The sequence below is a fragment of the Heteronotia binoei genome, chromosome 3 (genome assembly GCF_032191835.1).
Source record: "Heteronotia binoei isolate CCM8104 ecotype False Entrance Well chromosome 3, APGP_CSIRO_Hbin_v1, whole genome shotgun sequence".
NCBI classification, from domain to species: domain Eukaryota; kingdom Metazoa; phylum Chordata; class Lepidosauria; order Squamata; family Gekkonidae; genus Heteronotia; species Heteronotia binoei.
The window spans coordinates 29,375,390-29,393,055 of NC_083225.1; positions in this window are offsets into that span (position 1 = coordinate 29,375,390).

Consider the following 17,666-nt stretch of genomic DNA (forward strand, 5'->3'; position numbering starts at 1 on the left):
TAGCAGAAGTGATGGCCTTAGCTGACACTTTCACCATGTGCTTTGCTGCAGCCAGTTGTTGCTTGGCTACAGCAAGGCCTTCCTTTTGTAATTTCTTGGTGGCAGCCTTCTTATCCTCGCTCAGGAAGAGGAGAGGAGAGGAGAGGAGAGGAGAAGGGAGGGGAGAGCTGTTCCCATACGGAGTATTGGTATCTAGCCATACAAGCTGCATAATTAGATACCTTTACTCTGAGGGCCCCTGCTGAATAGACCTTCCGTCCCATGCTGTCGATCTTCTTCCCCTCCTTATCCGGTGGGGAGGAGTGGACCTTGCGAGCCTTAGAGGAGGAGGAGACGACTACTGAGTTCGGCTTCGGGTGGGTGAAAAGGAACTCAGCCCCCGCCTCCTGGACCCTATACATGTGGTCCAGCCTCCTGGAAGAAACCGGTGTTGTTGATGGTCTCTTCCAGGGCTCCTTCACCGCCTGTAGAATCACTTTGGTGACCGGCAAAGCGATTGCTGTGGATGTGTCCCTTTGCATAATGTCAAAGACATTATCATCCACAACTGGTTGAGGCTGGGTCACAGGCAAGTTGAGGGTGGCAACTATTCTCCTCACTAGGTCTCCGTAGGACTTTAGATCCTCCGATGGTGAAATCGGAAGATCCTCAGCCGTCTGGAACCTGGTGAGGGCTCCAAGTCCTGAGAGTCGCTGTCTGAGCCCAATGAGGAAGACTCCCGATGCACGGAGTGTTCCGACAGGATCGGCGTCGATTCCCTCAGCGGCGACCAGATCGGCGTCAATGGTCGTCAAGGAGGTTCGATCGGCACAATGCGCCTCTCCGGAGGGATCGATACCGATGGCTTCGGGAGTGATGCGAGACCTGGGACATGCAGGACACCTCCGACTGCTGCTCCCACTCTGGAAACTCCCTCGGGTACCACTGATACGGCGGATAGTACGAGTAGGGGGGTTGCCACCTGCGCTGCTTCCACGGTGGTATTGGGAAACAGCGAGGTGCAAACGGGGGTTCCAGCTCCTGTCTGTCTCTGGCCTCCAACTCCGACATCAACCCGCTAGCACTGTGACGTCACGACCCTGACGACGAAGATCGCTGGGTCAGGTTGATCTTCTGCTCCTGCTCCGACGTCGATAGACAGGGCTGAGTCACTGGGCTGCGGTGCGGGGAAGCCAGGATCTTCCTCGGCTGTGCGGAGGTCACTGAAGTCGAAGCGTCTAGTGAAGGCGATGGAGTGCGGGGCTGCTTCCGCTTCTTCGATTTTGCCTTCTTAGAAGTAGATGCTCGGGTCCCCGAGTCATCTCGACGCTTCTTAGCGGGCGTGTCCACCGATCCCTCATGGGAACATTTTGTGGAGGAGCCTCACTCTACCGGCAGCTCGGTCACAATCGGGGTCACATCGGCCGATGTGAGCTCCGGGGCCGGGGTGTCCGCCATCTTTGATGCTGACGGGCCCGATGCCGATTTCTGCGGGCGGAGTGCCAATTTGGTTAAAGCTGCCGAAAGCCGCGCCAGCCGGTTCTTCCTCATTTGCTTGGAGAAGCAGAGGCAGTGTGGGCACACGGTGCGCTTCACCCAAGCAGAGAAGACACAAGGAATGGCCGTCTGGGGGAGGGGGGCAATCTTTTTCCTGCAGGTACGGCACCGCTTGAAAAACCCCCAGCGACTGTCCATAGACACCGGTCGCCAAAAAACCCACTCAGAGTCCTCTGAGAGGAAAAACTGGGGGAAAACAAAGGGGGGGGAGAACCTCGAAGGGTAGTCCAACACACACACACACAGAAAAACTTTTTTAAAAAATATATATCTAACTATCTTATCTAACTAAATACACTAAGGAAAACAATAAACGGGCTATGTACAACGAGAAAGGCAAAGGCCAAAAATCTCACCGACCGGGGACACGAAAGGTAAACCTCTCCGCACAGCGGTCAGAAAGGAACTGGCGGGATCCCCGCGTTGGCGCCGGTGAGAATGCGTACTGGGATGCCTGAGCGTGCCCATTGGCGCCGAGCGTGGAAAAATCCCGGGCTTTTCAGGTACCAATGCGGGGATTGGTGCAGGCGCACTATCCCAGGAGTGTGAAGCACAGAGACCACAAAGAAGATGTTTACAAAATCAGGATCCCCCACTTTACTCTTTTATCCAGCAATGTTCCAGGACACAAGGAGGATGCACCTTGTATCAATTGCACCAATGAGATCACAAAAGTGTGTGCATGCTGTGTTTATTTTGGCTGCTGTGTGTCTGCCTGTTCAGTTTCATTTAGTGAAAATGCAGCCATCTGCTGGGGTACAAGGAAATGAAGACTGAATTCAGGGCAGATGCACTGCTGTAGTTTTATTTATGTTTTTTGGGGGGAATGGGAAAGTCTCTGGGTTCCACCCCCAAAGTCTCCATGTATTTCTGAGTTGGACTCAGCAACCCTACAACCCTGAGTTGAACCTGGCTTGGTTCTGACAGTAAAAGACCGGGGGGGGGGGGGGAGAGGCCCTTTCCAGGCCTATTTTGGCTTTTCAAGGAGAGCTGCAGATTTTCTACCCTAGGCCTGGCAGAACTCACTACTAAATGTTAGCAAATCAAATGACAAACCCAACACAATTGCATTCAACATTAAAACCAAGCTAAATTGCTAAATTACATTTATTAATATATGCATCTTGTTCCTTCATCTTGCAGTCAAAGTTCATAGTAGTCAAAGGGAATAAGAGAGGGGATAATGTTTCTAACATGGAGGTGGTATACCTTTGGTCTCTCTCCATTCCTGACCACCTTACTGTGCTCTGCCCAGAAATGTACTCCAGAACATTTCAAGGCAGAAAAATGGTGTGGGAAGGGCAAATCCCCTTCTCCATGTACACTAGGATCCTGATCCAAATCAGATACCATACAGGTGCAAATTGAGGAAAACCCATAATTCATGTTGAGCTCTTCCACAGGGTGGAGACCCCAGGCACAACCTTTGTAACACAAAAATTGATTTGAGTCATCACACCTTGGTACATTTTGAGACCCCAAGCTGCCTGATATAATATCAGACATATTTCAGATTACATTTCTCAAGATATACCGTGGCATGGATACATCAGAAAGATCATGGAAAATGCTGGGTGGGGGAGATTCTGTACCTTTCAGTCCACATGCCCCCCCATGCCTGACTCTGATGGACTGTCAGCACTGGTCTTGGAGCGATCACAGCAGCATCCTGGTGGCAAGTCACAAGAAATACCAATTTCTCACACACCAGGCTGTGAATTTCTTGTTCACTTGGGGGGAGGGCAGGATAGAAATCTAGATAGAGAGGGAGGGAGGGGGAGAAGGGGGCTTTTTTGAGCAGGAACACACAGGAACCCAGTTCCAGCTGACTTGCCATCAGGGGGTGTGGCCTAATATGCAAATAGGTTCCTTCTGAAGGGTTTTCCCTACCAGAAAAACCCTGGATAGATGAATGACAGACTGATGGGCAGATGGACAGACGGATGGATGAATGAATGAGAAACTAAAGAGTTTTGGGGAAGAAATTAAAATACTGCTGTTCTGTCACAGATGGCATTAGAGTAAAATCTTCCTTAAATCCTCAGCACTGGGGACAACAGTCCTACTCTAAAAGAAGCTTCACATTTTTTAAAGTTAAGGCTATGCACATTTTGGACTAAATGGATACGGTCATCTGCATAGTTGTGGGGTTGTTTGCCAAGGAAAAGGTGTTTTATGGCAGCCTGGAACAGCTGAAGCAAAGAACCTGGCAGCTTGAATAGGTGATTTTATGCTGCTTGTAAGTAGCCTTGGGATGCCACCCAGTGGTCAGGACTGAAAATTTCAATTGATTGCAGTCATTTCTAGAAGTTTCAATGAAATTTAGATGACCATTCTGCCATCTAATAGGACAGTTTTTCCAGAATCATAATTAGCTAATCTAAACAAACAAACAAAACCAGCCACATATGCTGGATCGTTATGCATGACCAGGAGACAGTTATGTGCATATGAAATTTAGAAATTATTTTAGGTGGGAAAGAATGCACCTGGCCAAAGCACAACATGCTCTGGAAGAAACTCAAGGTAATGCTGCTCAATTCTGAGCGCTGCTTACTCACTAACCCGTCTAGCCGAGGTGATGGCCACCAAAAAACTAACTTTACAAGACAGTTCATCTAGAGGACATGCTGCTAAAGGTTTGAATGGCTTTCTCATTAAGCAGTATAATACCAATGAGAGTGACCATTGGGGAATTAACATCCCTGGTGGGACCAAATTGGCCAGACTCCTAAGAGGATGGGAGAAAACGGATCTGCCCTCTTCCCACTCCCACAGGAAACATATCACTGCTAGGCAGGCCTCATAGGAACGGAGCTCCAGAACATTTTATTGTTTTTCTTTCTTACCCTGCCCCCCTCCCCAAAAAAACCCTTGCTTCTGGGCTCCATTGTACAAATCCCCATGTTAATTTTGCTGAACTCTAAGATATGACAAACTTTCTAATATTTCCCCCCCCACAAAAAATGGGAAAATAACCAAAACATATAAAACAGGCAGATGGAAATCATCATCATGCCACTGTGGCCACATAGGAGAAAGTAATTTAAAAAGTATGATGGTAGTAAGGTTTTATTATGACAATTATAATGCAAGAAGTATTTTAAGATAGATGCTGAGCTGATATAATTGAGTACACCTTCCAGTGATGTCAGGCGTGAATGGCATATGCAAATGAGTTGTACTAATGAGCTCCAGCACCTCTTTTTCTATGAAATGACCCCTGCTGCTAGATATACACTTAGAGAAGAGTACGGAAGACCATTATTCTTCAATAACATAATATATTCAAAAATATCCTTCAGGGTAGCTGTAAACAGCTGAATGCCTCAGTCACACACCATGATGAAAACTGTCCCCATTTGAAACCATAAGACTGGTCAAATGTTTTCTAGCATTTAGAAGGAAGTCAGTCACACCTTCTGAGAATGACAAATTTCTGGCCTGATCTTTCATGCCATTAGACAGAGCCAAAGTGAGTTGTGATGCAGAACCTAACTGATGCTGATCAGGTCAGGCTGTTTGGAGAGATGGATGAAACAACCTTGTGCTGAATCAATCAGGCTGCAAAACCAGGCTTGCCTGAGCCAAAAGGGCACTATCAAAATAATCTCTGCAATGTTCCCTTCTGGCCTTCGCAAGGACTCTAATCAATAAAGGAAGAGGAGTAAAAGCATAGACAAGGAGCCCTGCCCAAGGAACCTGAAATGCATCTCCTTTGGACCATGCTCCCTGTCCTGCCTGGAAGCAGAATCTGTTCACCTTTGCATTCTCTTTGGTAGCAGACAGGTCTAAGCTTGGAACCCTCCACAAAGCAAATACTGGTTGTAGGTAGGCCTGATTGAGGCAGTATTTGTGAGACATGGTCCCTGCTCTGTTCATATTGCCAGTCTGAATATTCAGTATTCCCGGAATAAGTACAGCCTGGATAGAAGCCTTGAGACTTAGGACCACCTGCTATATTAGTGTTGCTTCTTGTTGACACAGGAACCTGGGACCTGTGTCTTTTTGAGTGTTTACATAAAATTTGGGGACTGCATTGTCCATTTGTAACAGGATAGCCTGATTTCATAATATCTCTGCAAAGCTGGTAAGGGAATTAAGCACTGCTCTGAGTTCCAGTAAACTGATATGTTTTTCCTTTTCTTCCTTAGACCATGTAACCCTAATGAAGGACCCTTCACAGTGCACCCCCCAAACCAAAAAGGAAGCATCAGGAACAAGGCCCATTGTGGAAATAAATATAATGGGCTCTACAAAGAGACTCTCGGCAAGTGCCCCAGACTTGGGCATTCAGTGTCAACATGCTGTGGCTTCATAGCACAACGATCATGCAGATATTGAAGCTCAGCATTCCTTTAGTCTGCAATGCATTGTTGCTGCCTTTTCCTATCGTATTCAGCCTTGCAGCATTTAGCATCAGTGTGCGCTTGTGGTATGATCTGTCTTTTTTTGCCTGGTGGTTATGTTACAGTATAGTATACCATAGAGTATGCACCTCAAGGTGGCCATTTTCTTGAGCAGAAGTGATCTGACTTCAGCTTTCCATCTCCTCCCCTTCCTGTAGCCTCCACCTAGGAAAAGTATAGCCTTTCTCCACAGTGGGGACCAAAGAAGGATGGAAGTAACCTCAGCAGGGTATAATGACAGAGTCCACCCTGCAAAGCAGCCATTTTCTCCATGGGAAGTGATCTCTGCCATCTGGAGAGCATGTAAGCCCAAGCCCCCTCCTCCATCTTTAATGGACTATGTTCATTCTAGCCCTGGTACCAGACTCCCTGGACTCTTATTTTGGGCTTTGTATCCTCATAAGCACATGTATCCTGCTACATTGGACTCTCAAGCCTTGCTTGAGTCTAATCAATCACAGGAATTTCAGCTCAATATGGGCATTTACTCTGTGTGAATCTGTATCAGTGTTCCTTGCCAATTTCCAGCCAGCTTCCTGTTTGAGCCCATTCATGCATGCTCTACAGAGAAGTACTCCAGATCACATTTCTCTCCTGAACTGCTCAGCCTGCAGATCCTAACTGCATTCCTATTTCTGAGAGCCATCAAGCATTCTAGAAGCGGTCCTGCTCGGCAGATATACCACTCATTTCTAACCCGACGACGTGAGGAAGAATTACCCTTGCGCAACTTAGAGGGTTAATTTCGCTCCGGCCTGGAAGGGGAGGCGACGTACGTAGCCCATCAGGACGTCAGGACGCCGAAACGCTTCAATTCACATTTTCCGTCAGGGCGTCAAACTCGGCGACGTGAGGAAGAATTTCCCTAGAGGGTTAATACGTTGCGGCGCGGAAGGTGTGGCGACGCACGTAACTTACAAAGACGTCAGGACGCCGGGTCGACAGGACGCTGAGACGCTCCATTCTTTATTTTGTGCCGGGGCGTTCCTAAGCTCACATTGTATGGAGTGACAGTGGCAACTCGGCAGGTTGATTACTGGCAGTTCAAAGACGAAAACTGTTTGCTGTTTGCTGCAAGTAGTTTGCTGTTGTGGAGGTTCGGACCGACTAGAAGGCGAAGAATAAGATCTATTGGAAAAGTCGACGGGAGTTTCTGAAGCAAGGAAGTTTACGTAAAAGAGGACTGAAAAGGGTATCAGTCGGGGAGGGGTTTCAACTACTGCGTTTATGTGATGCTGGTGGGTCTGTGGATTGTTTTCTTCTGATTAATAGTCTACTAGTCTACTAGTCTTATCTAGAAAGGAGTGCTGGGAGAGGTTTGGGAATTCAGCAAGGTGGGACGTGTTTAATTGTAGGGTGGGAAGGTAGTTTATGACAGCTTCGTTAGTGGGAAGGTTATGTTTATTTGAGTCCCTCTCTATAGGAATTTGCTTTACAGAGGTAACAATTCAGACTTGTGGGAAACTGTGCTCACTGATTTAAGAAAATGTCTCAGGCAGGGAAGGTAAAATTTTCTCCAGGCCAACCGAAGGCGGTAGGGGCAGCCTTGTCCCAGGACGCTTTAAAAGATATTCAAGTAAATTTTTTAGAAGCACTAAATCAACTGAAGGACTCCTTGACAAATCAGATGGAGGGAGTGGCGGCTAAATTGGATTGTCTGGATAATAAGTTTGGTGATACCAGGAAGGACATAATCGAAGTAGTTAGGGTAACAAAATCTATTGAAGGTAAACTCAAATCAATGGAAGGTAAAGTAGAAGAACTGGAAGGAGGTCAGGTTAAATTAGAGACTAAAACTATGCAATTGGAGATGAGTCAAGCTGAATACTCTTTAAGGTTTTTAAATATACCGGAGGAAAAGAATGAGAATTTGGTGGTATTAATGGCTGAGACATTTGCAGATCTTTTGTCTATAGAGCAGAACGAAGCGGAAAGAGAAATAGACTGGGTCCTCAGAGTAAGTACTACACATGCAAGAAGGAATGGTCTCAGTAGAGAAGTGCACGTGAGATTTGTTCGCAGGACGGTCAAAGAAAAGATATGGAGGGAAGCTAGAGACCAACAGTTAACCATCAAAGGAGTCAAGATAAAGGTTATGAAGGACATTCCTTGGCTGATTAGATCTAAAAGAAAAGAGTATAGGCGTTTGGCTCTAGCTTTGCAGAGAAAAGGTATTATGTATAGGTGGTTGTTGCCAGAGGGATTGTTTTTCACGTATCTTAATAACAGATTCAGGATAGATTCTATCGATAAACTAGAGGAATTCCTTAAAGTGTATAGTGTAAATGGACAAAAAGAGAAAAACAGGGGGCAGCAAGAGGCCCAGATAGTACTCATAGACTCACAAAAGGAATATCAACTTTTGGATGCAGAGGAAGGGGAAGAGGGTGAGGTTTTGCAGGTTGAAGACTCAATTAGAGAGACTAGGTCCCAGAGAAAGAAAAAGAACCTTTAGATAGTTAATAAGAAAACAGCATGGCACACAACTTGAAGATTATATCTGTTAATGTAAATGGGTTGAATTCACCCAGAAAAAGGAAACGAACCTTCTTACAACTATTTAAATTAAAAGCGGATATTGTGTGTGTTCAAGAAACACATATCAGGAAAAAAGATGAGTTTCTTTTACATAACAAAAAATTGGGTAAAGCATTTGTTACTTCCGAAGACGTCAAGAAAAAGAGAGGTCTGGTGACTTATGTTAAAGGCGGGTTGCAGGCGGATCTAATTTTCGAAGGCAATGAGGCTAGGATGCAAGCTATTGAAATAATAAAGGATTCTAATAAGTTCCTTTTGGTTAATTTGTATGCACCTAATGTAAATCAAAGTGTGTTTTTTAAAGAATTATATACCAAAGTGGATAGGGCCCAATACGAGAATATCTGTATTTTAGGCGATTTTAATGCAGTTGAAAATGCAGAGTTAGATCGAAGTCCCAGAAATGGTAAAAAGAAATCTAAGAAAAACAGGAGTAACATCTTACCCGAGAACTTTTTAAGATTAGTGGATGAATTTGCCCTAGTTGATGTCTGGCGCACCCTTAATCCGAAAAAAAGAGATTATACGTTCTTCTCAAGCAGACACGGATCTTGGTCAAGGATAGACTCAATTTGGATTTCGACTGGCTTAATGAAATTGGTAGCTGAAACTGATATTCTCCCCTCCACAATAGCTGACCATTCTCCCGTTATGTTGGCCTTAAATGTGGTTAGGAAGAGTACAGGTTGGAGAATGAATAAAAAATTGTTGAAGGATGAGAACTTTATCCAATATATAGTTGAAGAAATGAAGATCTTTTTTAAACTCAATACGCAGAAGGAAGTTTCGATGACAAATACGTGGGAATCTAGTAAAGCCTACTTTAGGGGGCTTGTTATCAGTTATAATGCAAAAAAACGACGACAGGATAAACAAGATGTTTTAAAATGGACAGATTTAATTAAACATAAAGAAACCTTATTAAAGGTAAAACCCTCACTGCAGGAGCTTAGAGTGGAGATAAGAAATTTACAGCATAAAGTACATTTATGTTATTTGCAACAGATGGAGGCAAAGATAGCATATTCTAAAGCATATTTCTTTGAAAATGCTAATAAGCCGGGCAAGTGGTTAGCTTACAGAGTAAGGAAAGAGAGAGAGAAAAGAGTGATCAAAACTCTACGAGATAATAACGGTCAGAATACTTCGTCTTTACAGGAAATGAAAAATATCGTACAAGAATTTTATAAAAAATTATATACTAAGGAGGAGAGAAGTGAAGAAATGCAAAGGGAATATATTTGGAATAAAAATAGGATAAAGCTAACAGCAGATCAGAGAGAGTCACTGTCAGGCCCGATAACTATGGCTGAAACTGTACAAGCTTGGGGTAAAATCAAGAGTAACAAGGCAGCGGGACCAGATGGCTTACCCCCAGAATATTATATAATTTTCAAAGATATTCTAATAGATCCATTCAAGGATTTACTTGACGAGGTCTGGGATAAGGCACTCATCCCTGAATCATGGCGCCATAGTAATGTGGTTCTTATTCCAAAGCCAGATAAAGAACCCGATGATATCACAAACTACCGGCCTATATCACTATTAAATATAGATTATAAAATTTTTGCCACAATTCTAGCAAATAGACTAAGAACAATTATTAAAGATATTATACACCCGGATCAAACAGGTTTTATACCTGGACGACTCTTAAGGACAAATACTAGAATGTTATTTAATTTTTTGGAATATGCAGAACTGAATAGCGATAAAAAGTTGGCTTTTTTGTTTCTTGACGCGGAGAAAGCTTTTGATAACGCCGACTGGAGTTTTATGTTGGAGTTATTACAGCATGCCAATTTCGGAGATAATTTTGTAAATAATATTCGGACAATTTATGACAATCAATACGCAAAGATAATAGTAAATGGGGATTTAACAGGAAAAATTCAGCTAGGAAAAGGAACCAGACAAGGTTGCCCCCTGTCTCCTTTATTATTTATTTTTACTTTGGAACTTTTAATTCAAATAGTTAGGCAAGACAACCGAATTGAAGGTATAAAAATAAGAAAAGAAAATTATAAAGTGTTAAGTTATGCGGATGACATGTTATTTGTTTTGCAAAACCCACGGGAATCAATGGAGCAGCTTCTAATTCACCTAGCAGAATACGGTCAAGTAGCAGGTTTAAAGATTAATATAAAAAAATCGAAATTCTTAGCCAAAAATCTCTCCGATTTGGATATTTCAGAGTTGGAAAGGAGTTCAGGATTTCAAAGGGTCACTAAAATAAAATACTTGGGAATAATAATATCGGCAAAAGCTAGCACAATTTACGAAGATAACTTTGAACCTCTCCTATCAGAAATAGCTATTTTGTTTAAAAAATGGGAAAAGTTGAAAATATCGTTCATGGGACGTGTGGCATTAATTAAAATGATAATCTTACCCAAAGTTCTTTTTTTGTTCCAAACGGCCAACTTTGCTGTGAAGGACAGTTTTTTTACCAGGTTGAATTATTTAGTTAAAAATTTTGTATGGCAAGGGAAAAAACCACGAATTAGTTGGAAAAACTTAACAGATATAAAAGAAAATGGTGGTCTCGGCCTCCCGGATTTCAAGATTTACTATATGGCTTGTGTTTTAGATTGGCTGAGGGAATGGGTCATGTTAGAGAATATACGTTTGTTGACAATTGAGGGGGCCGACTTACAGGCTGGTTGGCATTCTAATTTGTGGTATGCTCCTAAGCCCCAAACTTACTTTCAAAGACACCTGGTGAGGAAAGCTTTACTGAAGACATGGCTGAAGATTAAGAATAAAATTTATGACAAGACACCTAGGTGGATATCCCCGGTGGAGGCCACGATGCATCCGAAATTATGGTCTCCAGAAAAAACCATGAGATATTCGGATATTTTAGATGAAGAAAATAGATTGAGAAAAAAGGAGGAATTAGAAGCCGGTGGGCTTGCATTAGATTGGTGGACGATGATGCAAATCGTGGCCAAGTTTAATTTGGACAAAAATAAAGGATTTACTAAGCCAAATTTTGACTTCGACATATTAATAACAGCTAAAACTGGAAAAACGATCAAGAAATTCTATAATTATTTTCTTCATATAAAGCTGGAAGACGAGACCGTTAAGCATGTCATGATAAAATGGGCCAAAAACTTCGGTTATAGTATCACATTAGAACAATGGGAATTTATATGGAAGAATAATTTTAAAATGATAAAGCCAGTTGCCTTGCGTGAAAACTTCATAAAGCTTTTCTATAGATGGCACATTACCCCAATCGTTCTCAATAAAATCAACAAAGCGATTTCACCTCTTTGCTGGAAATGCGAAAAAATAACAGGAACATATTACCATTTATGGTGGTCCTGTAATGTCGCGAAAAAGTATTGGAAGGAGATTCACAAAATCTTAACAGAGATATTGAAGGTAAATTTCCCTCTTAAACCAGAATTTATGTTATTGTCATTAGTTAAAGGTGTAGTTCCATCGGAGGATGAATTAATCACAATATATATTATAACGGCTGTAAGAACTTTATTTGCCCAGTTTTGGAAATCTAAAGTTATACCGGGTAGAAACGAAATATCGCAAAAAATTTTAACGGTGATAGAAATGGATATATTAGCGAATATAATGAAGGGTATTACAAGGGGAAAAGCAGTAGAGAGATGGCAAAAGGTTTATGCTTGGTTAGAAAATAATTGAAAGGGAATAAAGGGCGGATATAATAAATGGAATATTTGGTATACTGTTATAGACTTACTTTGTTATAGTAGCAGTCCTTTTTAAGTATTTGTTTGATGCGAACTGGAAAAGTAGTTGTCCTTGGGCTTTCTACAGTCTCACTCCACTCGGAAATTTTAGTTGGAAGTGGCAAGAAGCCATATCGATTATTTTATTTAAGATTAGTTTAAAGGGGTGACAAATGTTTGTCGATATTATTTTTTTCTGTACATGTATTTTGCTCCCTTTTTCTTGTCTTTGTTTTTTCTGTATGTTAAATTGGATCCAATAAAAGAATTTGACAGCTAAAAAAAAAAAAAAAAAAAAAAAGCATTCTAGAAGCCATTTTCCTATGTTGTCTTAAAACAACGTCAAGCCGCTCTGGACACCATAAGAGCCAGGCAGGAGCCCCACACACTCAGGATATACATCTTGAAGATACAAATGGGGAAGATGTTATTATAGACTTGTTAATTTCATCCTCTCACCTGGACAAAAGACTGTTCCTGCCAAACAGCAAAAGCAGTTATGTACACAATATAACCTCATGCAGGACAAAGACCAATTCCAGTCATGGAGACCATCCCCATTGTGTTTAGCTTTGGTGTCACAATAGGAAGCAATTTGGCCCCAGATTATCCCGTCATGTTTCTTTTAGGTTAGGCAAAGCCAGGGCTTTGAGCAGGAACACAGTTCTGGCTGGCTTGGCATCAGAGGGTGTAGCCTAATATGCAAATGAGCTTCTGCTGGGCTTTTTCCACAAAAAAGCCCTATGCTACACAATGGTGATGTCAGAGGGAGTGGCCTAATATGAAATGAATTCCTGCTGGGCTTCTACAAAAAAGGTCCTGGGCAAACCCATGACTCGCTAATCTTGTCAACCTCCTGGAAGCTTGCCCCTTTTGGTGACATCAGGGGTCACATGTACTAGTGCAGCGGTGGCCAACAGTAGCTCTCCAGATGTTTTTGCCTACAACTTCCATCAGCCCCAGCCATTGGCCATGCTGGCTGGGGTTAATGGAAGTTGTATGCAAAAAACATCTGGAGAGCTACTGTTGGCCACCCTTGCACTAGTGTCATGTCACCTGACCTGTCATGGGTCACCTGATGCCATTGCATAGACAAATTAGGTAATATAAGGTCATGTGGTCTGCCAGTCCAGTGTGTCTTGTCTTACCCTACCACAGATCTGCACCCCCAAATTGTTTGGGCTACTTCCCACCTTCATGTCTTCTGCTTCATAGATCCTTGGGACCACACCTAGAAAGGTAGATATCACCTCTGCAATAATTCCTAAAAATCTCTATTCCTCACCCTTTATTTCCTAGCTTTTTGTCTATGAGTGCTGATTACTTGAATGTGTGATTGTTTTTTTGCATATTTTTCTAAGTAAATATTTTAAAATATATTTATTCTGGAGTCTTCTTTCGTAAACTGCACCTCTGTAAATTGGTAAAGATCCCTAAGCTCTGCCTCTGGTCTACCTCTTGCTAAAAGACCATCAGAAGAGTGCACCCCAGTAATTTGGCTTACAAGCAGTTGTTATACTATGTGATCTCCAGCCCTCCCCTGGCTGGATATTGGCAACAATGGCTTCTCAAGATAGCTGGAAAACCTCTGCCTGTTTTTGGAAACTGATGCCTTTCAGCTAGTGGAAGGGATACAAATACAGCTAAAGTTAATGTTGCTATTTCAGTTAAGAAGAAATTGATACATTGAGTTATGGGCTGCCTGAAGATGAAGCACCTTAGGGTACAGGTAATCTCCCTGGGAATTTCCAAGTATAGCAGATTTACTGCCTGCAGTAGTACATATTCGTTCCCCCATATGATCTGCTAGATTTGTGTAAACAAAACAAACATTACAGAGACACCATCTGTTTCAAGCACTATGTCATCCAAAAGAAGTTAAAGCCAGAGGGTTGCCCTTTGGACTCCTCATTGTTTAGAAAAGTGGGGAGTGCTTAACAATATAAACTTTAGCATTTGCAAACAGGCAACCGATCTACCATTAGTTAGATCTGAAATTAGGTCTCAAAAGCTGCAGTCCTAAAGGAGTCCTAACTTTCTTGGAAATTAGTACCACTGATAAAAGGAGGGGGGCGCTTCTTAAATACACCTGCCTTGTTTTGCTCTCCTGGCTCCCCATGCAATCTCCCAAACCACTTAATCAGGGCAGAATACTTTACACTCAACTGCGGTCTTTTTTTTCAGTGTATCTGCTCGCTTAAAACCCTGATCTTTCCAGTTAAGCATGGTTAATTCTGTTTCATCAGTTTTTAAATGAACTGGTGGTATCAGTGGAAAGGCATCAAATCTATAAAAAGTAAGTTAACACTATAAAGCAAGAGTATCTAGACTGAGAATTCCACTTCACACTGAAGAATGTCTGGCTTGCAGCCTATCACTAAACATGTTTATGCAGAATTATCCCATTGTTCTCAAGGGGACTATGTCCTAGTGAGCTTACGACTGAAGCTTCAGAGGATGTTTGTTCCTTATACCTAGCTACTATCAAAATAATGAGAAAGTTTATTACTAGTACTAGCAAGGTGTCTAAACACACCAAATGCAATGTTTTTCAGATGGAAATTTTTAAGGCACAGAAACCTTGCCATAAAATCAGGTGAGTGCATGACATGCTGAATCTTTCTATGAAATGTGTGGCACTACTGGCTACTTCATCCTTGTAAGCATCAAATTACATGGATTTACTTTAGAGCTGTACCTACCCACAAGTGATCCCAATGTCTGAGCAAAGTCGTAGAATCAATAGAAGTGAATATTTATTACAAATGAAAATAAGGGAATATACCTTTTTGAGCAACGTAAAACAGTGTTGTTGGATCAAAGTAAAACAAAATACCCCCAGGAAAGTCTAGAAGGGAACTTAAGTGCCATACTACAGGAGGATCAGACAGAAAGCGTTTATGAGACTATGAACACCCATTGGAAATTCAGCAAGTGAAACATTTGCCAGCATGTAGATCCAGTGAAGAAAAGTCTTTGCTTCTATTTCCTCTTGTCATTCAAGGGTCAAGGCACAATCCTGGCCAGAATACAGATGGCACAACTCTGTTCCTTCTGCTTCAACTGCAGTCATGAAACTACCATCTCTCCTGTCTCTCTCACACACACACACAGTTGCTGTCTGCTCTTGAGACTTTCCTACTTTCTTAATTTTTGCTTGTTTCTAGGAAGTGTAAGAGATTAGGCTGCAGCTGCTGGGCCTTGCGATGTGGCTACAGCTGCCGTTAGGAATACTTAGCCTCCCCATTGGAGGAAAGGAAATGGTGAACCAGGACAGGAGGAAGCCAGTAAACACTGTCGGGGAAACAGTCGCTCAGCCTCCTCTCGCATGCTACAATCTTGCTGAAAATAAGGGCAGGAAACCTATCCACATACAAATCTTATGAGGGGAGCTGAGCGACGGAACAAGCTTCCCGAACCAACCACATTTTCCACACCGACATCCACTTCTAGCTCTTGAAAGCAGTAAACACCGGTAGAGGGGGTGTGCTGCTCTGTTTACTTCTCCCTTGATTGGTTTAAATGGAACATGTCTCTAATTTCAAGGTAAACTGGGATTTGTAGTTCTGCGATACCGTTTCTGCCTCCAAATTTTGCCTGCGATTCTGATTTCTAGGAATTGGTGGTTAGGGCATGGCTTTGTTTTTCTAAGAAAAGGTCCGTTGCACCTAGTTAACTATTATAAACTGCAGCTACTTGTTTCTCCCAATCGTATGTGCAAGGGCTAAGCACTCAATGGATACTGAAAAAGGCATCAGTGCATTCTCTAGTGCTGGCACAGCCCAAGTTAAGCCAAAGGACTCTTTTACCAGTCAACCATAGCAATTATTTTTAGATATATAGTTGGAAAACTTACTGAACTTGCGCATACCTTTGTTGCCTATTTCTTCATACAAACATTAACCAAAACAAGATTCCCTTTTGTGTATAGCTTTCCCCCATTGCCAGGACTCTCTCTCTTAAAACTTTTTTCACTGCTTCCTCTGAATGCAGCAACAGAGTCTTTGCAACGCTGAAAGTAAAGCTTACTGCCCGGATACAGCCAGTCCCAACAAATGGATCAGATTAATCTTCACTCTGGTGCTTCTGCGGTTACTTCACTGGTTCCAAAGGAATCATCAGTTTATCTGTAAATTCCCCATCCTCCTTTAACAATCTTTTCACCCTCTTATTAACCAAGTGCTCCACAACACCTGGTTTGTTCTTGCTTTTAATGCATTTAAAGCAATTTTAGGGCAATATGGTAACTCCCCCCCCCCCCTACACACACCAGTTTTATAATTAACTTAGGTACAGTTCCCCAGCATTTGAGCTCGTTTACCTCATTTAAGCAAGACTTCCACTTTCTTTGCTTGGTATAACTACACTGCTCTCCTCTTAGATTTCGTGGCATGCTTCTTAATATGCAATACTGAGCTGCCATTATTAGGGATTTAAAATATTCATGCATTTTCAAGAGAAGTGAAGTGGCTGGGTGGAAATGGAAACGCTGTTGGGGGGGGGGGGTTGATCCCCCACTCCCCTGACTTTACCATTTTTTCCCATTGGAAAACTGAAGGCAATCGCTTGAAGCACTAAAAACACACTTCCTGAATATTTTCTTTTAAAGAAAAGAATTTAATGTAAAAAAAATGGGTAGCAAGCATGAAAGCATTATGTAAGTCTGTAACACTAAATAATGACAAATTTGGTACCTGCAATTCTGGGGGGGTGGGGAATCCTATTCCCTCCCACAATGACCCTCACTATTCCCAACACTTTCCTCCCCCTTGTTCCCCCTATTTCCCTCAATGTTTTCACCTATTGGGAAATCTGGTTGATAGAGTTCACCCAATCGTAGAAGCATGATAACGAGTGCAGTGAATAAATCTCCCAAAAAGTAATTGCAAGAAAAAAAGGAGTAAACTTATTTTTTTCAGATACAATTCACATTCAGGTTACAGTAAGACAAAGAAAAAAAAGCCTAATCTAAAGAGTATTTTTCCTATCATAAATGTCAGCTTGTCCAGCATCATGTGTGATGGTGTATGAGAGCTTTGGATCTACAGGAGACCAGCAGACACGTGTCTCCAGGCCTTCCACTAGGCAAACTAGTCGATTGCCTAGGACAGTGGCCTTCTGGGGACACCGTATTGCAAATAGTGACATTACTAGTTTGGGGAGGGGACATCAGAAGTTCGCTTTGCCTAGGGTGCCAGTCTAGGGCCAGCCCTGTCTCCCTGGAGACGTGTGAATGAGAGGACAGAGCAAGGGGTTAGAGAGCAGCTTCCAGGTTAAGTCAAAGCAAGACATCCCATTCAAGGAATACCTATACACCCTTGGAGTGGTGGAGCACTCCCCTTCCCTGTCCAGGTACACTGAGTCACTCACTCCAGCATCTCTGCCTTCCTGTGTCTGTCTGTTGCTGCTTTCACCCAACCTTCTGGCCTGCCAGGGTTGTCTAGGCCCATGTTCTGATGCC